Source organism: Zingiber officinale, chromosome 8B (genome assembly GCF_018446385.1).
Source record: "Zingiber officinale cultivar Zhangliang chromosome 8B, Zo_v1.1, whole genome shotgun sequence".
NCBI lineage: Eukaryota > Viridiplantae > Streptophyta > Magnoliopsida > Zingiberales > Zingiberaceae > Zingiber > Zingiber officinale.
The window spans coordinates 44,071,242-44,092,487 of NC_056001.1; the positions used below are offsets into that span (position 1 = coordinate 44,071,242).

General features: G+C 43.9%; 1 long non-coding RNA gene across 1 annotated transcript; it reads left to right on the forward strand.

Annotated features, from left to right (window-relative positions):
• The first annotated feature begins 8,013 nt into the window (after positions 1-8,013).
• LOC122015049 lies at positions 8,014-8,634 on the forward strand. The gene is made up of 4 exons (XR_006120811.1): positions 8,014-8,124; positions 8,220-8,301; positions 8,388-8,418; positions 8,486-8,634. It is a non-coding gene; the product is annotated as an uncharacterized LOC122015049 (long non-coding RNA).
• Positions 8,635-21,246: the final 12,612 nt, after the last annotated feature.

The following is a 21,246-nucleotide window of genomic DNA, read 5'->3' on the forward strand; positions in this document are numbered from 1 at the left end:
TCATGGCGGGTCATTCAGTATACATTCTCCAATATATACCCATGTGTTAACTTGATATCTCCATATCCATGACTTGTGAGATCAAGTCATCGAGTTGACCTACATGCTAGTCTTATTGCATTAACATCGTCCCTGAATGTTAATACTCGACTAGGAATGATTCAGAGTAGTGTTCCCTATATCATCTCACTATCGATTCAACCAATCGATTGATATAGGTAAGAACGCTCTACTCAAGGACGTTACTATACTTAGTTTATTTGGCACTAAAACAAATAAGCATAATAACCAAACTATTGCCTTTATTAATATAAGAATATGATATACATGAGTCCATACAATCATCAAATGATTGGCTCTAGGGCTCTAACTAACAATCTCCCACTAGCACTAGTGCCAATCAGTATAGCCTCTAAGGCCTAAAGACCTAGTGTGACCGTCATGATTCCTCTGTGTCAAAGCCTTGGTCAATGGATCTGCAATGTTAGCCTCTGTAAGTACTCTGCAAATCTTCACATCTCCTCTATCGATAATCTCTCGAATGAGATGGAAACGTTGTAGAACTGCTGTGAACTCTGCCAGCTCATAGCACTACCATTCAAGAAAAACACGAACCTCGACTGCGATTTAATCATCCTGATCGGTCTGGAAGCTAGTATCACTGTAACTCTTTACAGCTAGCTCATCATCGCCTCCATATATCAAGAAATATTCTTTAGTCCTTCTCAAGTACTTAAGAATATTCTTGATCGCTATCCAGTGACTTTCACCTGGATCTGACTGGTATCTGCTCGTCATGCTCATAGCATACGAGACATCAGGTCGAGTACATAACATGGCATACATGATAGATCCTATGGCTGTGGAACTACAAAAACCCTCAGGTTGTGTCATGTACACATCCTCGAGTATGTTTCCATTCAGAAACGTGGTTTTTGATATCCATCCGCCATATCTTGGAATCTGGTCTCATCACAGCTTCCTGATAGGTGTTAGGCTCATCCTCTATGAGCACAACGTCATCATGGTCAGACACGAGAAATGAATATCTCTCAGGCTGACGATGTACCCTATCAGACCTGCGAAGAGGTATGTCTACTTGAACTGGTTGTTGTTCCTCAACTCCTTGTGGAACAACATCATCCACAACACTTTGTGGTTCCAGTTCAACTTCCATCGAGGCATCAGTGCTATTGTTCGCATCTTGAACTTCTTCAAGATCGAACGCGCTCCCACTAGTCTTTCTAGAAACAAAGTCCCTTTCTAGAAAGACCCCAGTCTTTGCCACAACTACCTTGTGCTGACTGGGAATGTAGAAGTAATATCCCTTAGTTTCCTTGGGATATCCGATGAAATAGCACTTGTCAGATTTGGGTCCTAATTTGTCTGAGACTTGACGTCGTACGTAAGCCTCACAGCCCCAAATCCTCATGAAAGACACCTGGGCATCTCTCCCAGTCCATATCCTATATGGTGTCTTTATCACGGCCTTGGATGGAACTCGGTTGAGAATGAAAGCTGCCGTGTCTAGAGCATAACCCCAGAGATATGTTGGAAGATCTGTGTGACTCATCATAGATCGTACCATATCTAATAGGGTGCGATTCCTCCTTTCGGATACACCATTCCTCTGTGGTGTTCCAGGAGGAGTGAGTTGGGATAGGATCCCACACTCAGCTAGATAGTCACGAAACTCATGGCTTAAGTATTCACCACCTCGATCTGATCGAAGTATTTTAATACTCTTGCCAAGCTGGTTCTGTACTTCATTCTTGAATTCCTTGAACTTTTCAAAGAATTCAGATTTATGTGTCATCAGGTACACATAACTGTATCTACTGAAGTCATCAGTAAATGTGATGAAGTATCTATAACCGCCTCTAGCAGCGACATTGAAAGGGCCACATACATCACTATGTATGAGTCCTAACAAATCAGTTTCTCTCTCGCTATGCCCACTAAAGGGGTCTTGGTCATCTTGCCTCGTAGGCATGACTCGCATATCTCATATGATTCTAAATCAAATGAGTCCAGCATACCATCCTTATGGAGCTGGGATAAGCGCTTGTCATTTATATGACCTAAGCGACAGTGCCAGAGGTATGTTTGGTTCATGTCATTTGACTTGAACCAATTGGTACTAATGTTATAGATAGGGCTCTCAAGGTCTAGAATATAGAGTCCGTTTATTAGTGGTGCACTACAATAGAACATATCTTTCAAATAAACAGAACAACATTTGTCTTTTATTATAAAAGAGTATCCTTTCTTGTCTAAACAAGAAACTGAAACTATGTTCTTAGTAAGAGCAGGCACATAACAACAATCGACTAACTCTAGTACAAGCCCAGAGGGCAGAGATAGAAAGTAAATCCCTACAGCAACAGCAGCAACCCGTGCTCCATTGCCTTCTCGGAGGTCCACCTCGCCCTTTGTCAATGCTCTATTATCCGCACATCAATACAAATGTGAGAAGCACATCCAGATCTAATACCCAAGATGTAGAAATAGATAGATTGACTTTATAACATATATACCTGAAGTGGAAGTGTCACGCTTCTTCTTAAGATCCTCCAAGTATACCTTGCGGTTCCTCTTCCAATGTCCGCCTGACCGCAGTGGAAGCTGTAGCATCCTTGGCGACCCCTCCTTCAGGCTTGCCTTGCCTTTGCCCTTGGTTTGGGACTTTCCCTTACCTTTGGGTTTGCCCTTGCCCTTGTGCTTCGAACCATCCGAATGGGCTTAACCTTCTTAAGGTTAATCTCGGCTCGTAACATACTAAGTAGCTCGGCAGTGGCTTGTCAATCTGTAGTTTAGATCGAATTGACTATAGCTATCCGCAAGGACTGCAAGATCAAGTCATGGCCGACTCTTGGCCAAGTGGGAACCCCGCCTTTGTAGGTTCTCTATGTACCCAATCATCTTGAGTACATAAGGACCTATGAGACATCTTGCACTGAAACAGTGCTTTCGAGATCTCAAATCTCTCATGCCTCGCTTGTCCCCGATATAGTTGGCGAAGATGCTCAACCATATCGTAGCGCCCATCAACTCATGTTGCTTCCAAGCTCGAGTTCATGGTCGCGAGCATTAGACAGACACATCTAATGCGTCGTCTTGATGCTTCTTATAAGCATCTTTGTCGGCTCACGGGGCATTGGCGGGAGGAGCCTCGGGAATGGGCTGCTCCAGAACGTACAGCTTACGGTGAGAACTATTCTCAAGTTCTGTACCAGTCCAGGAAATTTGCTCCGTTGAGCTTGTCCTTCTCAAGGACAGATCGCAGGAGAAAGTGTTCGTATTTGACGTCATGGTTATCTACAACAGAAAAATTGCCGAAATAAATATCATATTCTTTTAAAATCATTTAATTAGGCCTTTAATTAAATGATGCTCCCACTGAATTCTATAATTCTTGTGGGACAAGATCCACATCATACTAACCCTTGAGTTAGCTTTGGCTAATACGCCCAAGGCTTAGTATGATCGGTAGGTAACGATTACCAATTACATTTCTATGCAACTCTTGTTTATAGAATCAATATCCGCATTTATATTAAAACTCGAGTTAGCTTTGGCTAATACGCCCGAGAGATAATATAGATGTGATTTTGACCTATCTTTTCCAACCGTTGGAAAAATGCCTATAGTTGACTCGATCCAACCGAGTAACTAGGAATACTCAATCTAATTGAGTTCGTATTCACCCATGCGTTGATAGGCGGGACCAAGATTGTCCTCCGCCTACCAAGATAATATGTATTGCTCGCTTGCAGCTTCAACAATACATGTGATCGAGGTAGTGATATATCATGGCGCGGTTAGGCATTTAGAGTTGGTTGATCTAGATCTAATCTAATCGAGAAGGATGCATCTTGTGCACGACTTAGATCTAATCTAATCGCAAGGGTGCATCATGTGCACGACTTAGATCTAATCTAATCGTTAAGGCACTAATTAATTAATTAACTATTAAACATGCATCAGATACATAATAATTAATTAATTAATCTATTTGTGATTTAGTCATGGCCCTACTACGATCTTCTCAAGCCAATGAGAAGATCGAATGGTCAACCTAGGGTCAACAGCTTCTCCAAGCTCCTCCCTTTGACCACCTTGTGTTGCTCGTGCCCGCCTCGGAACTCCGTCTCGTGTGGACCCTCCACCGCTCCAATTTGTACATTACAATTTGAAACTCGAGTTACATTCGAGTCTAAATCTAATTTACAACAAGAATAAAAGACGAGGCACGAAATAAATACAACACGCGAAAACACATCACGGCACGCAGGCCGTATTATGAATTACAACACAACCAATCATATTGGGTTTTGGGCCATGACTATCACCAAATTAATATATAATTCAAAATTATATATTTTCTTATTTTCTGTAATTTTAAAATAATTTTTTACAATTTTACAAGTAAAATTTCCCGGTGGTCCCGGTTAGCGGTTTCGGGCGCAATGCGGGGCCAGGGGCAGCGCCCCTACCCGCGATCTAACCATCGCGAGGGTCCCATTGCTATCCAACAGCGCCTAAACCCGCTGTCCCAAAACGATTTGGGCCAAGACATTACCGTTTCAGAAAAATCTTCCCGACGGGTTCGTTTTTAGCGATTTCGGGTGCGATCGCGGAGCAAATCCCCTTGCGGGGTTAGGGGCAGCGCCCCTACCCACGATCTAACCATCGTGAGTTGCTCCGTTGTGATCTAAAGGCACCCGAGTCCGCTGTCCCAAAAGATTTTGGGTCGAAACGAAGCCGTTTGGGAAAATTCTTCCCGATAGCCGAAGCTAGGGCTGCAAACGAATCGAGCCGGCTCGCGAGCTTTTCGAGCCGGCTCGCGAGCTTTTCGAGCCGGCTCGAAATATATTTGATTCGTATTCGAATTTATCGAATTCGAGCCGAACTCGAACATGTTCGATAAGGTTTCGAGCCAAATTCGAATCTATAACATTTTGTTCGAATATTCGCGAGCCGCTCGCGAGCTTTTGTATAATTTTATTATTTTCTAATATGTTATTCAATAAATGTATTGTAAATTTGTAATGGTTTTAAAACTTTGAACCTGATGACTGATGAGTAACGATTCTGCAATCATGCTTAATGGGTTAACAAATTGCGGGTTAATGGATTATGGGTTAACGGATAATAGTTCATATTTATATTATAAGTTTATAACCTAATCCTTTTACAAACCGGCGAACCCTAATCTTTTCCACAAAACAAGTGTGAAGACTGGCGGCGGAAGGTAGCTAGGGTTCTTGTCCAGCGATTGTGCTTCAAGTGCTTAGGATCTAGAGTTGGTGTTGGAGAAGGAGAAGGTGCTGGTGTTGGAGAAGGATCTAGAGTTGGTGTTGGAGAAGGAGAAGGCGCTGGGGGACTGCTGCTTCTGCGTTATCGACGTCGAGAGTCGAGACTCGAGAGATTCTGATGGCTCTACTGCCTCCCCTTCCCCTCTGCTAGAAGATCAAGCGCAACTTCTCTTACTCTCACTGCTCGTGCCTACTGCCTCTTCTACGTTACCAGCGTCGAGAACTCCTGGTAGCTCTGCTGCCTCCCCCTCTGTCGGAAGATCAAGCACAGCCTTTTTTGCTCTCACTGCTTTTGCCAAAGGCCACACGGAAGCTCTCTTCACCCAGTGTACTTTTGCTTGGAAAAACCTAAGATGTATGTCTTTTTTTCCCTCAATCTCTATTTTTCTTTGAAGTACATAATGGATTCAACCCTTTTCATAGTTATTTTTTTATCATTTTTTGGAAGGAATTATTTTCTTTTTTTTTCTTAATCTTTCTGTTTGTTTTTTTTCTTGAAGAAATAGTCTTTCGGTTTGTTTTTTTTCTTGAAGAAACAATAGTTAAATATTGATTTTTAATGCAATAATTGTTGATTTTGATAACTTTAGAGTTACAATTTTTCATATTTAAATACAGTAATATTTCCATGCAAGTTATTTGTGTAATTTATGCTTTATTCTTGAAGATATGTTGATTAGGATTTAGGATACTTTGAATAATTTATTTCATTATTAATATTTTTTAGTTATACTTTCTCTTTTGATTTTCAAAGAAGATGGTTGATTCTGCTCCAGCAGCAAATTCAGCTATTCAAGCTTCATTAGATTCAAATGAAATCCCAGAACAAATCATAGATAAAGGGGATAGTGTAACTAATAATTTGATTGAGGATGGTAATTTGCTTCACAAGTCAAAGAAACAAAAAAGGTCTCTAGTATGGTCAGACATGATTGAGGTTGAGGATCCAAAAGGTGATAAGTACAAGTGTAAACATTGTAATCTATTCCTTGCAAAAATGAAGTCAGGTACTACAACACACTTAAAACGACACTTGGATCACTGTGCTAAACACTTGGAGTCTAAAAAGAAACTTGAAGATAAACTCAAACAACAACAACTATTGTTAGGCTTCGAAAGTGTTGAAACAACTATGTCACCTTTATTAGTTGATGGGAAATTTTGTATGGAACGAATGAAAGAAGCAGCTGCCACATGGATCCTAATGCATGAACATCCATTTACATTATTAGAAGAAGAAGGTTTTAATATGTTTTGTAGATGTGGAATGCCTGAGTGGGCCCGTATATCACGAACAACAGCAAAAAAGAGTTGTTTTGCAATATATGAAGTCGAGAAAAAAAAATTACATGGTTTGTTGAAAAATGTAACAAAGATCAGCCTCACGACAGATTTATGGAAGTCAAAAAATCAAAAAATAGAGTATATGGTTATCACTGGTCATTGGATTGACTCTTCATGGAAATTGAATAAACGCGTTCTTAATTTTTTTCATATTCCTCCTCCTCGTGGTGGTCCTCAAATTTCAGATACCCTTCTAAAGTGTGCAAGGGCATGGGAAATTGAAAATAAGATATATACTGTTTCCGTTGATAATGCAAGTGCTAATGATGCTGCAATTAAATATATGAAGCAAGATTTCTTGAAAATTAATACAAATCTGATTTGTGGGGGGAAATTATTCCATGTTCGATGTTGTGCACATATTTTAAATCTTATAGCTCAGGATGGCCTCAATGAAATTAAGGATATTGTTCATGTAATTCGTCAGAGTGTAGATTTCATTAGAAGAACAGATGCTAGACTCATTCAATTTGCTGAAATTGTGAAACAATTGAAGTTACAAGAAAGAAAATTGGTTGATGATTGTAAGACAAGATGGAATTCAACTTATGAGATGTTGAGAACAGCAATTGCTTTTAAAGAAGTTTTTTCAAGATTTAAAGATCGAGAACCTAGCTATATTCATTGTCCAACAGAAGATGATTGGGAGAAATTGCATAAAGTATTTTCAATTTTGAAAGTATTCTATGAAGCAACCAAAATTATTTCTGGAAGTGAATATCCTACTGCCAATCTTTTTCTAAATGAAGTCTATCGAGTAAAAGTAATCTTGGATGAGAAATCTTGTGATGAAGAAGAGTTTATTAGAAAAATGGTGCAAAAAATGAAGGAAAAGTTTGATAAATATTGGGGTGAATGCAATTTATTAATGGCTGTTGGTTCAGTTTTGGATCCAAGATGCAAAATGCGAGTACTTGAATTCACTTTTCCTAAACTTTATAACTCATTTGAAGCAGAAAGTAATATTAAAGAGGTCCAAAGGCTTTTGTATGCAATTTATAAGGAATATTCAGATACTGCTATTGAAAAGCTTCAAGGATCAAAAAGCAACTCTGAATCTCAAGATAGCAACACTGTAATTCAAAGTAATAGAGAACATACTACATTTTCTTCTAGATGGACTGAATTCTCTTCTTATTTAAAAGAAATTGAAATGGTACAACCTGAAAAATCTGAGTTGGATGTGTATCTAGAGGAAGGGTGTCATAGGCATAATCCAAATGATGCATTCGATGCTCTTGGTTGGTGGAAGCTCAATACATACAAATTTCCAGTGTTGTCAACTTTGGCTAGAGATATATTAGCAATACCCATTTCTACAGTAGCTTCAGAGGCAACTTTTAGTGCTAGAGGTCGTGTTATTGACAAGTATCGTGCTTCTTTAGCTCCTACAACAGTAGAAATGTTGATGTGCGGTGGAGATTGGTGTCGAAAGCGACATGGAGTGACTAAAAAGTCTAAGGTATGATGTTAAAATATTTTGTTTATGTTTTTTTTTGCTTCTAATCAGAAAATAAATTTAAAAATAAATGATACATTTTATCTTTATTATTGTAGGTTGAAAAACAACATTTGACAATTGATTTACCTATAAATAAAGTTGATAATTAGAAGTTGAATGGTTATGTCACGGATTGAGGTATAGATTTAATTTTTAGCATTTTATATTTTGAGTTTGCTAACTTATTTAATCATTTATATATTTTATTTTTGAATTCTGCACAGATTGAAAAGATGGAAGCCTGGAATCGTGGAAGTATAAAGCTTTTTTTATTTTCTAAAGTCTTTGTATTGTTTTGTGTAACATGAAAATGCAATGGCAGGTGAACTTTGGATGCAGTAAGAGGAATGGAGAGCTTCTGGAATGACAAAAGGATGAAGAGCTTTGGAATAGAAGCATGAATGTGTAGCTTTGGAATGTAGTGGAAATGGAGATCTTCTGGAGTCTGGATTTGGGAGTTTGGGATGCATCAAGAGGAGGCTTCGTAATTAGTTGTTTTTTGGCCATTAATCTCATTTTAACTCAACTTTGTATGTGTTGAGTTGAACTTCTATTTTGTCTATGTTATGAGCTTCTGGAGTGGGACTCGAGAATTTGGATTTGATGTGTATCATGATTATCTCATTGTGACCATTATTCTACTTTAAAGACTAATCTCATTCTGTTTTGTAATTTTATTGTGTATAAGTGTATATGTTATATGTTGTTTACTTATTTAGACTTTATTTTTATTTTGTATATGTTATGTGTTGTGTAGCTTTTATTCTGTTTTGTATTTGTATTTTGTTCATGTTATGAAATTGTTGTCAGTATAAGTGTATATGTTATATGTTGTTTACTTGTTTAGACTTTATTTTTATTTTGTATATGTTATGTGTTGTGTAGCTTTTATTCTGTTTTGTATTTGTATTTTGTTCATGTTATGAAACTGTTGTGTATTTGTTATGTGGTTTTATTTTTATTGTATTGCACATAATTTTAGTTTGAATATGACAAAATTTAGATACGAATAATTCGAATCGAACTCAAACTTAAGACATTTCTAGTTAAAAGTTCGATTCTGCTCGAATTAATATTCGAATAATTCGAATCGAATTCGAGCTCGAATCCTATTTCGAATCGAATTCGAGCTAAAGTTATTAGTATTTTCGAGCTTCGAATCGAATTCGAACACTATATATATATTTCGAGTTCGAGTTCGAATTCGAATATTAATATTTTTACATTATTCGGTTCGATTCGGCTCGTTTGCACCCCTAGCCGAAGCCTACAAGTGCCGAGACACTTGTGCTTCGCCTATAAGGAAAAATTACCCATAAAAACATAAAAATTGAATTTTTACAGAAAATCACAGAAGCTTTTTGTTTTCCAAAAACCAAAAACTAACTCGTACAAGTCTTTGCACGTGGCTCGAGCCGCGAAAACCGCTTTTTCGCGTCGCGGAAACCCCGAAGGACCCAAAGCCGTAGATCCGTGCAAAGATTCGTATACAAAATTCGAAAAACTATTTCTTGTACGAGTTCAAAAACCGATCTACTACTTAGATCTACGAGAAAAAGTGTTTACCCTTGTAGCGTGCCTTTCGCAATCCCGCAAGGTCCAAAATCGTCGGATCTCAAGATTGTCAACGTAGACAATCCTCTCTCGGTATCCACATGAACAAGGAGGGTTCTCTAACTCTCAAGGATGGAAGAGAGAGCACCACAAGTGTACTAGCACTCTCTAGATGCTCTCGGATGGGATTGGAAAGAAGAGAAAAGAAGAGAAAACAAGAAGAATCTCACCACTCCTCTAGTAGTCTTCTCCTTTGTGACCTTCACACTCTCTTATTGTCTTGGACTTAACTCACACCTCTCCTCCCAGTGAAGTGCATGGCAACAATCAGCCATGGAGAGAGGAAGCAAGAAGGAAGATGATACAATAAAACCACATCAATACACAAATGAAAAAACTCCACACCATTAAGTGTGGCCGGCCACATAACTCCTCTCATTAATGTGGCCGGCCACATTAAAGAAAGGAGAGTGTAACCTCCAATGAGGTGGCACACCTCATGAGGTGGAGGTGATGTGGCAACTATGTGTCATGCCATGTAGGATGAGTCAACCTACATGATGTGGCAATGCATCAAGTCAAACTTGATGTTTCAACATCCAATTTGGTCAAGTCAAACTTGACCCAATCTCTTCCTTGTTGAGTTAAATCCAAGCTTTGATTCAAGTCAATTTTAATTTAATGAATCTCAATTCATTAATATAAATTGACTCAATGAATCAAATGTAAATTAGATTCATTCAACAATTGAATCTAATTGAGTCTAACTCAATAAGTCTAATTCGAATCCAATCTTTGGTTCATCATATGAACCTAATCCTATTGGTTCATCATATGAACCTAATCTCCATCCACATGTTCTTTGTGTGTGACCCAATAGGTTCTTGTAACGTTGGCAATGTTTCTAAACTCTTTTAGAAACATAAGCAATGAGCGGCATCTAGCAATACATCATTGCTACCCAAGTTACAAGAAATGTTGAGATCCAACATCACCTTGTGACTACTAATTGTGACTCCTCACAATATGTGACATTGTCCTTCTATCCTAGACATCTAGATTGATCAATGTGAGACATAGACCGTGTCATCCTCTAATCAATCTAAATCTTGAACTCCAAGTAGACGCACTCGATCAAATGAGCTCAACATCTAATGTTGACTCATTTGGGCATGGCCATGCACTTAGTGGTCTCACTCTATCAAGAATAGCGATGTCGCTCCCGTCATATGGGAGGGATAAATCCCATCTACATCACTCATATCCCTCTGCATAATTCGTTATATACCCAGTAATCGCCTTTATAGTCCACCCAGTTACGGGTGACGTTTGACGAAACCAAAGTACATAACTCCTTATGTAGGGATCCATGGTGACTTCAGGTCTAAGGACTAATAGTCATACTAATAGCCACATGAGAAAGTATATGACACTCATATAACGATCCATGATACTTTCTCATGGCGGGTCATTCAGTATACATTCTCCAATATATACTCATGTGTCAACTTGATATCTCCATATCCATGACTTGTGAGATCAAGTCATCGAGTTGACCTACATGCTAGTCTTATTGCATTAACATCGTCCCTGAATGTTAATACTCGACTAGGAATGATTAAGAGTAGTGTTCCCTATATCATCTCACTATCGATTCAACCAATCGATTGATATAGGTAAGAACGCTCTACTCAAGGACGTTACTATACTTAGTTTATTTGGCACTAAAACAAATAAGCATAATAACCAAACTATTGCCTTTATTAATATAAGAATATGATATACATGAGTCCATACAATCATCAAATGATTGGCTCTAGGGCTCTAACTAACAGGGTAGACCCTCTGCATCTCGTTCTACCCCCATTCCTCAGGAGGAGGACAGCCCCGGTGAGCGACGTGGCCCGGCATCAGGCGAGCCCACTCCCGAGTCGCCTCCTGCTCCCCCTGGCTCGGACGCAGGCCCTTCTCAACCCGCCGACCCTTCTCAACCTGCCCGCCATTGTTATAGGACCACTATCCCCTCTAAAGCAGCTCAGGCTCGACAACATGATGTCTCTACTAGCGTCTTGGCAATGAAGGGTTGCCTTGGCAGCTTGTGGGCGGAGAGCATGAATCAAATGGGTAGCTTGTCGCCCTTAGCTCAAATGGATAGGTTCTCGAAGTCTTGGGCTAAAGTAAGTACCTTGTTCCTTCTCCTGAATGCGAGTTTGTTTTAACTGAGGGCTGTTTTTCTTGCTCCAGACTCACGCAGAGTCCTTGGTGCTGAACCAATCCTTCCACACCCTCCATCATGAAAGCAAAGACCTTCGGGACAAAGTCTCTGAACTAGAGCTACAACTGAATGATCCCGATCAAGCCAGCCACGCCTTGCGAGCCGAGATTCGAGCTTTAACCAACCAGACTGAGCGACAAAAAAGGTCTCTGACGCAGGTCAGAGATGAGCTCCGAGCTGTGCGTGAAGAAAGTGTCGCACAAGAGGCGGGACATCAGCAACAGCTCGCCCATCAGGTTAGGGAGACTCAGTCCAGAGATACCCTGCTGCGGGAGAAAGACACTAAGCTGGAGGTTCAGGCAGCTAAGTTGGCGACCCAGGAAGTAGAGCTGCAGGCCTTGAGGGAGGAACTGTCTCAGTCTCGGGCGGCTCTGACGGGAGTGTCTACAGCCTTGTCAGCCTATCAAGAGGGAGAAGAAGCTCGTTGCCTGCGAAGCCGAATGTCGTATCTGACTTCCCCTGAATTTCTATCCCAGGCTGGTGTTGGAGTGTATCTGAAAGCCGAAGCTTGAAACAGGCTTCTTGAGCTCCATCCCCGCAGCAGACTTCTTGAATCACAACCTAATCATTCAAGGCTTTCCGGATGAGATTTTTGCTCCTTTCAAATGATCTGTACTAGCCACTTAAACTGGGAAATCGTTACATGTACATATGTCTTTTCGAGTTTTCACTTGACTATCCTACTGTTTCCACGCCCCTCGTCTGATCCAGCCTACGTCCACAGAGCCAACCCCCTCAAACTCGATAGGGCCGCAAGTAGTTGGCACTCCAAGGTCGATCCAACTTCCTTCCTTGAGCGTCTTGTAAATAGTAGGCTCCCGATGCCAATCTCTTGATAACCTTGTACGGTCCATCCCATTGAGGAGCCAACTTCGTCACTTCCCCTAAGGGCTTTATCTGCTTCCAGACCAGGTCACCTTCTCCGAAGAACCGAGGGATCACCTTCCTATTATAGTTCTGTCTCATCCTCTGTCTGTAGGCTTCCAACCTGGCAGCTGTTTGCTCACGAATTTCGCTGATGAAATCCAGTTCCGCCAGCCGTCGCTCGGTGTTTTCTCCGTCGTACATCATCCTTCTTACAGAAGGTATCCTGACCTCCAAAGGAACCACCGCTTCATTACCATAGACCAGATGGAAGGGTGTCAGACCTGTGCTCTCTCGGGGCGTCGTACGGTAGGCCCACAAAATGCCTGGGAGCTCGTCCACCCAGCTGCCTCCCATGTGATCCAGCTTGACTTTAAGCCCGCGTACTATCTCCCGATTGACCACCTCGGTCTGACCATTACTTTGAGGATGAGCCACTGAGGTGAAGGCCTGAGTTATGCCGAACCCCCTGCACCAATTCTGTATCCTGTGCCCCTGGAATTGTCTGCCATTGTCCGACACTAACTTATGGGGTAAGCCAAATCTGCAAAAGATATTTTTCCATAGGAACTGGATCACCGCATCTTCAGTGATTCTGGCTAGGGCTTCTGCTTCTACCCACTTGGAGAAGTAGTCTACTGCTACCAACAAGAAGCGCCTCTGCCCGGTAGCCATCGGGAAAGGCCCCACGATATCCATACCCCATTGGTCGAAAGGGCAGGATAGTGTAGAAGTTCTCAGCAGCTCTGTAGGTCTGTGCGTCAGGCTCTGGTATTTCTGGCATGATAGACAAGTATTCACCAACCTCTGTGCGTCCTTCTGCAAGGTAGGCCAGAAATAACCAGCCAGCAATACCTTCCGAGCCAGCGTTCTTCCCCCAGCGTGATTACCACAGCACCCCGAATGTATCTCTCGCAAGGCCTGGTCCGCTTCCTCCATATTCAGGCACTTCAGTAGAGGTCTGGAGAAAGACCTTTTGTACAGCTGATCCCCAATCATTGCATAAGAGTGGGCTTGCCTCCTGATCATACGCGCTTCCTCGGGGTTGGTGGATATGGCTCCTTGCTGAAGAAAGCTCCTTATGGGCGCTCTCCAATCAATTACTTCTCCCGCGTTATTCTGCAAATCTATCTAGGCTACAAGGAAGGTCTGCGCTATAGATCGGTCGAGCGTCCATGTACTCAGGGAACTAGCCATTTTAGCCAACTCATCCGCTCTTTCATTTTCAGCTCTAGGAATCTTCGTGACTGTGACCTCCTTGAATTCTCCCTTCATCTTCTCATAAGCCTCCTTATAAACTTGCATCCTCTCGCTATTCACCCCAAATTGCCCGGTTGTCTGCTGCGTTACCAGCTGGGAATCGGAATATATGATGACTCGGCTTGCCCCCACATGCCGAGCTGCTTGCAGACCTGTTAATAGAGCTTCATATTCTGCCTCGTTGTTGGTGGCTCTGAAATTTAACCGTACGACCAACTGCATGATATCTCCCTGTGGGGATATGAGCAGTGCTCCTACGCCACTCCCCCGATGGGTAGCCGACCCGTCCACGTAGATTTTCCAGACCTCTTCTGAGTCCGCTGGGTATACTTCTGTCAGGAAATCTGCCAGAGCCTGTGCTTTGATTGCGGTTCGAGGCTGATATTGTATGTCATACTCCCCTAGCTCAGTTGCCCACTTGATAAGCCGACCCGCCACTTCCACCTTGGTGAGAGCTCGGCCCATTGTACTGTTCGTTAGGACGATAATGGGGTGCGCCAAGAAATACGGTCGGAGACGCCGAGCCATGAGAACAAGTCCATAGACCAGCTTTTCCAGGGCCGTATACCGAGATTCGGCCCCCTTCAATAGATGACTGAAGAAATACACCGGCCGTTGTACATTATCCTGCTCCTTAACTAGCACAGCCCCCACGACCTCGGGGGTGGCCGACAAGTAGACCCAAAGGGCTCTCCCACGACAGGTTTGAACAGTGATGGCAAAGATTCCAGGTACTGCTTCAGCTCTTCAAAGGCCTGTGTGCATTCTTCCGTCCATTGAAACTTGGCCGCTTTCCTGAGCACTTTGAAGAAGGGCGCCGCTCTATCTGCAGATTTGGAGATAAATCGGGACAGGGTTGTTATCCTGCCGACCAGCTTCTGCGTCTCCTTCAGATTCTGAGGGATCTGCATGTTCCGAAGTGCTTGCACCTTCTCAGGGTTGGCCTCTATCCCTCGTTCGGTCACCAGATAGCCCAGAAACTTCCCTCCTTTGGCCCCGAATAGACATTTCAAGGGATTCAGCTTCACCCCATATTGCCTCAGAGTCTCACAGGTTTCTTCTACATCTTTTATCAGACTGGACGCCAGAGGGGACTTGATCAGGATGTCATCAACATAAACCTCTACGTTCCGCCCGATCTGAGCCCGAAAGACTTTGTCCATCATCCTTTGGTAGGTAGCTCCAGCGTTCCTGAGTCCGAATGGCATGACTGTATAGCAGAAAGTACCGTCAGCTGTTATGAAGCTTACTTTCTCCTGGTCTTCCTGGGCTAAGGGTACTTGATGATATCCCTGATAAGCGTCCATCATGCATATCCTTTCACAACCAGCCGTTGAGTCTACCACCTGATCGATACGTGGGAGAGGATAACAGTCTTTGGGAGTGGCTTTGTTGAGGTCGCGAAAGTCTATGCACACCCTCCACTTGTTGTTTGGCTTTTTTACCAACACAACGTTAGAGAGCCAAGACGGGAATTGCACCTCTCGGACGTGTCCAGCCTTCAGGAGCTGCTCTACTTCAGCTCGGATAATTCTATTCTGCTCGGCAGGGAAGTTTCTCTTCTTCTGCTTGACTGGCTTAGCCTCGGGTATAATATGCAATTTGTGTTCGGCCACTTCTGGTCTGACCCCGGGCAACTCCTCTGGCGACCAAGCAAAGACGTCTCGGTTGCGGCTCAGACACTGTATCAGCTCCGCTTTAAGCTCCGGAGGTAAGTCACTGGCGATGCGAGTGATGCTCTCTGATCTGTCGGGGTGTAGCTGGACCTCCTCCCAAGAGATCGATTCTTCCGTAATAGATAGCGGTTCCTCTTGGATAGCGTGTACTCCCCCATCTTGCGTCCTCCGACTTTTGTGGGCCTCTACTCGGACCATGTCTATGTAGCAGCTACGAGACGCTTTCTGCTCCCCCTTGACCTCCCCGACCTGCTCGCCGACCGGAAACTTGATCTTCTGGTGAAAGGTGGAAACGGCAGCCCGGAACTCATGCAGGGCTGGCCTTCCCAGGATAACGTTGTAGGAGGAAGGCGAATCCACCACAATGAAAGTGCTCCTCCGCGTGCGCACCAATGGCTCAGTGCCCATGGAAATGGCCAGCTTGATCTGACCCATGGGCTTGACTTCATTACCTGTAAATTCGTACAAGGAAGTGGTTACAGGTTGTAGCTCAGCGGCGTCGATCTGCATCTCCTCAAACGCAGCCCTAAATAAAATGTTGACCGAGCTCCCGGTATCCACAAAGACCCGAGCCACTCGGCTATTAGCAATAACGGCCCTGATTATGAGGGCATCATCGTGGGGCAGCTCTAAACCCTCCAAGTCTTGGGGCCCGAAGCTGAGGACAGGGCCAGATGCCTGTTCGTAGCTGCATCCCACGGCCCCCACATAGAGTCGCCGGCTATGTGCTTTACGAGCCCGGCCTGAGTCCCCGTCAGTGGGCCCTCCTGAGATCATACCAATCTCTCGCACAGCCACGTTGCCCCGATTATCAAGTTCTCCGGCGTCTCTTCGGTCTTCGCCGGGGCCAGCTTGGCTAGAGGGGCCAGCTAGGTCAGGCCGGGCCTGCCGAGCACGTCCAGCTGCAGCCCGTTCTTCCTCCATTCTCTGTATTTGGGGTGCCAGCGCCAGGGGAGGCAAGCCTTGCTCCGCAGCTCGCCTGGAATCCCGGGCGAATTGGAAGCAGTTGCTGAGATCGTGCGTCCTGGACCGATGATATGTGCAATATGGTGCTCCCCTTGGTCCAGGCCTGGGCGCTTGTATGGCGGCGACTCGCGGAGCTGGTCTGGCTCCCTGAGCAGGCTGGGGGGCAGGCCTGGGTTGAATGCGCTGAAAGGGCTGGGGTGGCTGGGGTGCTCTTCTTTCAGGTCAGTTACCTGGTGCCATCGTCTTCTCGGCTTTCTGCCTGGCAACCTGCGCTTCCTCCACATTGATGTAGCACGAAGCTTTCTCCACCATATCGTCAAAACTCCGGGCGGGGTTTTTGATGAGATCTCTGAAGAATTCCCCTTCTCGCAATCCGTGAGAGAAGGTGCTCATCAGTATCTCAGAGGTGGCAGAGGGGACGTCGTTGGCTACCTGACTGAACCGATTGATGTAGCTTCGCAGGGGCTCAGTTGACTCCTGCTTGAGAGCAAAAAGACAGTGGTCGGTTTTCTGGTACTTACGACTGCTGGCGAAACGGCGTAGGAAGGCCGTTTTGAAGTCCTTGAAGCGGCCGATGGATTCTGGGGGCAATCCATCGAACCACTTTTGCGCTGATCCAGACAGAGTGTGCAGGAAGACTCGGCATTTGACGGCATCGCTATATTGATACAATATAGCCGCATTCTTGAACTTTCTCAGATGCTCTTCTGGGTCCTTGCTCCCATCATATTCTCCAATGTTCGGGGCTCGGTAACCCCTCGGCAGGCTTTCTTTCAAGATCTGGGCAGAGAAAGGTACCTTATCGTCAGGATCTTCGGGCAGATCTTCAGCCAGGATCACGGCCTTCCCCTTTCCTGAATCCCGAGGCGGGTGTAGAGAGCTTTCCGCCACTGAGGCTGGCGGCTCCTCCTTCTTCGGACTACGCCCGCGAGGTCCGGCCCGATGATAATCGCGACGGGGCTCTCGGAATGAAGCACGTGGAAGTTCTTCCGGCTGCTTCCTCTTTGAGGTCCTGTCGGAAGCGGGAGCTAGTTCTTTGGATGTCTCAGGGGCTAGGCGGGGTCGTGAAACTGTGCCTTGTCTTTCGGAGGCGGCCTGCTTCCTAACCTCCTTGAAAAGCTCGTACTCCCCCGCAGTCATAGTTACGTTGATCCTCCGGCTAGAGCTTCGACCGGAGTCCTCCATCTTCACGCTCCGGAACAGGTTGTTGTGTTCCCACAGACGGCGCCAAATTTGATCCCGTCCGGAAGCTGAGTCGGACGGAGGCCGGTCGCGGTGGACTGGGCGTTGACGGAAAGTCGTGGGCGGTGCAGGCTCCCCACGGGTGGCTGATGCGGCTGCAGGACCCTGCGCACACTCAGACGATCCCCCCCTCACGTTAGAGACCAAAACCCAGGGAAAAAGTCCCCGGATCAGGCCCTCCGACGCTCAAGTCAGGTCCCTTTTCCCCAGAAAAAAGCAGACAGAAGGAGAAAAGGAAAACAGTCCTGGAAAAAAGTGACGAGGGAGTGTGTGCGCGTACCTGCGTACGAGGGATTTCTCCCCTTTTATGCGTCCTCCTGCTAGAACCTGCCCTTCTGTCAGAAAACGTTAGACGCCCGGCTTTGTCCTCTAGTCCTGGACACCTGTCGCGCTGCTATTTGTTGTGAAAGCATCTTTCTGTTAGGAACCTCCGCCTTCGCACTTGGGTTTTGTCCTGTAATGAGGGACAGCTGGCAGGCTACTACTGGCTATGAGGGCATCTTTTCGTTTCAGGAACCTTCGCCTTCGCCCGCATCGTTGGTATGTAATGATTACCCCTGACGGACCGTTGAGATTCTCCGCTCCCGTATTACTTAGCTCCTCCGATTCATTGTGTCCCCGCACCAGCCTGCACCTGTGGTTCGCATTTCCAGGCCTCCAACTCGCAGACCCGCAGCCCTAACTGTCTAGACATAGCTACACTGATCTTCAACCTGCATCCTACGCTTTGTACTTCCTGGCCCTCAACTGTAGGTCTGTAGCTCGGGCTGCTTCTGATCAGCTCTGCCGCTTCCGACCCATTGGCCTATACTTCCAGTTCTTGGCCTCTGCTTAGCTCTGCCGATACCGACTTGCATCCTGCGCTTTGTACTTCCTGGCCCTCAACCGCAGGTCTGTAGCTCGGGCTGCTTCTGATTAGCTCTGCCACTTCCGACCGGCCTCTGTGCTCTGTATTTCCGGGCCCTCAACCGCAGGTCTGTAGCTCGGGCTGCTTCTGATCAGCTCTGCCACTTCCGACCCATTGGTCTATACTTCCAGTTCTTGGCCTCTGCTTAGCTCTGCCGATACCGACTTGCATCCTGCGCTTTGTACTTCCTGGCCCTTAACCGCAGGTCTGTGGCTCGGGCTGACTCCGCTCAGCTCTGCCGCTTCTGACCCATTGGCCTATACTTCCAGTTCTTGGCCTCTGCTTAGCTCTGCCGATACCGACTTGCATCCTGCGCTTTGTACTTCCTGTCCCTCAACCACAGGTCTGTGGCTCGGGCTGACTCCGCTCAGCTCTGCTGACCCTGACCGGCCTATGTGCTCTGTATTTCCAGGTCCTCTACTGCAGGCCTGTGGATCGAGCTGACTCCTCTCAGCTCTGCCAATCCCAACCCGCTTCTGCCTATGCTGAGCCCTGACTGCCCTGTCAGCCTGCCTTTTTGACCGCCAAATCGCCATGACTATTGACCGCCACCTCCTCGTGACTTTTGACCGCCACATAGCCTGGACTTTTCTAATCCTTTCCTCTTGGGCCCCTCCATCACTAATCGTATCATGGAGTAAGATTCTTTTCTTCTGCAAATTCTAATCTTTTAAGGTGTTGTATATATATGCAGGGGCTCGAGATTTGTAAGAGCTTGCAACTCTGACAGCATGGCATTTCCAAGACCATCGATAGCATCATATCCACACAGCACTTCCAAGTTTGTCAATTTCCTAATTCCGATAGGCAGTCTAGTCAATGATGCACACCCATGCATCTTAAGCTGCATCAAGTTCTTCATGCTGCTCAAGTCATCAGGCAACTTCAAAAGATAACAACAATCTCCAACATCTAATTCTTTCAAATTCACAAGGCAAGTGATTGACTCCGACAACTTTTGAATCCTCTGGCAGCATGACAGTTTCAGAATCTGTAATTTTCTGAGCTTGTGGATTTGTTTTGGAAGCTCCTTAAGTTTTTTGCAACTAGATAAATTTAGAACACACAAATTACCGAGGCTGCATAGGGATTTGGTAGTGTTTCTATCTTGTTCTCGGCAAGGTTGAGGCACCTCAACCAATGTAATATGCCAACCGAACTAAGGACGTCTTGAATCATGATACCTCTCTTATGTAACGTACATAAATGTTTGAGATTTACAAACATACTTTTAAGTATCTTTGTTCCTGTCTGATATCGATAAATATGTTCTTTTTTCTCTTCTTCCCTGTGCAAGATCAAAGTTCTCAGCTTGTTGATCACTCCAGCCTTGTCAATGGCTTTTTAAATATTTGAAATATTTTTCGAATGGATAGGTAGATACAGATGGCGACATTGTAGTGGTATCTTGGAACCTTCACTAGCCTCCATTCTGAAAAAGAATGGATTTGTCTTGTAAAAGGATGGATTGTGATAATCAATGTTCTTTATCCAATTATGTCTTACAGTGCCTTCTGCAACCAATATTGCGAACAGATCTTCATCAGAAGATTTATTTGAATATCTTCCAAATAATTCTTGGTACTGAAAATGTGGTTTTCCCTTAATTGACATAGAATAATATTAGTCCCATACCCTTAATAAATCACTAAGTTCATATCGCGTAAAATTAAATCTCCTTAGCTAGTCCTTGCCTAAATATGAGTCCCATACCCTTTGCTATTAGAGATTCAACAAAATATAGTCCATACCTTTTCTTAGCAAGTGAAATTGGTATATCGATAGCAGCAGGAGAAGAGGCATTCTCTTGCTCAACTCAAGCTTGTTTGATAAGATAACCAAGCTAAATTAAATCAAGCTTAAAATGAATCAAGTCGTTGAAATGATTGTTCAAGTTTGACTTAACTTGTTTTATGAGTTTAAGCTTATTTCATTTAGATGTTATCGAGCTCTCAATTCAAATTAATTTGATTGTTTGAAATTTTTATATTTTAAACTTATTTAGTTAGTTATTGAGATTGATAATATAAACTTGTTTGTTCATTTAAAAAAAAATTATTTATTTAACATATTGATAAAAGTTTTATTGATTATAGCAAAAGAAAGATGATTACATTAACTCATCCCAAGCATCCCTCACAGCTCGTCCTCGAGTCATGTGAAGGGGATAAATCACGAGATTAACTTATAGTCGGTCTAAGTGGCTACGTGATAAAAATTTTAATAATGAACATTATTCACAAACATTGTTCATGAATATTATTTGTGATTATTATTCTCAAATATTAATGAATTAAACGTATATATATTTAAGGTTGTTCGTTTAGTTTAACGAGTTC